Genomic DNA, 1,465 nt, shown 5'->3' with positions numbered 1-1,465 from the left:
TAAAGCAACTAGAGAAAGAAGAACAAAGAAAACCCAAAGTCAGTAGAAGGAAAGAAATCATACAGATCAGAGCAGAAATAAATGAAATAGAAATGAAGAAAACAATAGCAAAGATCAATAAAACTAAAAGCTGGTTCTTTGAGAAGATAAACAAAATTGATAAACGTTTAGCCAGACTCATCAAGAAAAAAAGGGAGAGGATGTAAATCAATAAAATTAGAAATGAAAAAGGAGAAATCACAACTACACTGCAGAAATACAAAGGATTATAAGAGACTACTACAACCAATGATATGCCAATAAAATGGACAACCACGAATAAATGGAAAAATCCTTAGAAAGGTACAATTTTCCAAGACTGAACCAGGAAGAATTAGAAAATATAAACAGATCTATCACAAGTAGTGAAATTGAAACTGTAATTAAAAATCTTACAACAAACAAAAGTCCAGGACCAGATGGCTTCACAGGCAACTCCGATCACACATTTAGAGAAGAGCTAACAGCTATCCTTCTCAAACTCGTCCCAAAATTGCAGAGGGAGGAACACTTCCAAATTTGTTCTAGGAGACCTCCATCAACCCTGATACCAAAACCAGACAAAGATATCCCCCAAAAAAGAAAATTACAGGCCAATATCACTGATGAACATAGATGCAAAAATCCTCAACAAAATTCTAGCAAACAGAATCTAACAACACATTAAGAAGATTATACACCATGATCATTGGGGATTTATCCCAGGAATGCAAGGATTCTTCAATATACGCAAAGCAATCAATGTGATACATCATATTAACAAATTGAAGGAGAAAAATCATATGATCATCTCAATAGATGCAGAGAAAGCTTTCGGAAAAATTCAACACCCATTTATGATAAAAACCCTCCAGAAAGTAGGCATAGAGGGAACTTTCCTCAACATAATAAAGGCCATATATGAAAAACCCACAGTCAACATCATCCTCAATGGTGAAAAACTGAAACCATCTTCATTAAGATCAGGAACAAGACAAGGTTGCCCACTCTCACCACTATTATTCAACATACTTTTGGAAGTTTTAGCCACAGCTTTCAGAGAAGAAAAAGAAATAAAAAGAATCCAAATTGGAAAAGAAGAAGTAAAGCTGTCACTGTTTGCAGATGACATGATACTATACACAGAGAATCCTAAAGATGCTACCAGAAAACTACCAGAGCTAATCAATGAATTTGGTAAAGTAGCAGGATACAAAATTAATGCACAGAAATCTCTAGCATTCCTATACACTAATGATGAAAAATCTGAAAGTGAAATTAAGAAAACACTCCCATTTACCATTGCAACAAAAAGAATAAAATATCTAGGAATAAACCTACCTAAGGAGACAAAAGACCTGTATGCAGAAAATTATAAGACACTGATGAAAGAAATTAAAGATGATACAAATAGATGGAGCGATATACCATGTTCTTGGATTGGAAG

This window comes from Physeter macrocephalus, chromosome 19, assembly GCF_002837175.3.
Source record: "Physeter macrocephalus isolate SW-GA chromosome 19, ASM283717v5, whole genome shotgun sequence".
NCBI classification, from domain to species: Eukaryota; Metazoa; Chordata; class Mammalia; order Artiodactyla; family Physeteridae; genus Physeter; species Physeter macrocephalus.
The sequence above is the reverse complement of the archived record's forward strand: the minus strand, read 5'-3'. Positions refer to the sequence as shown.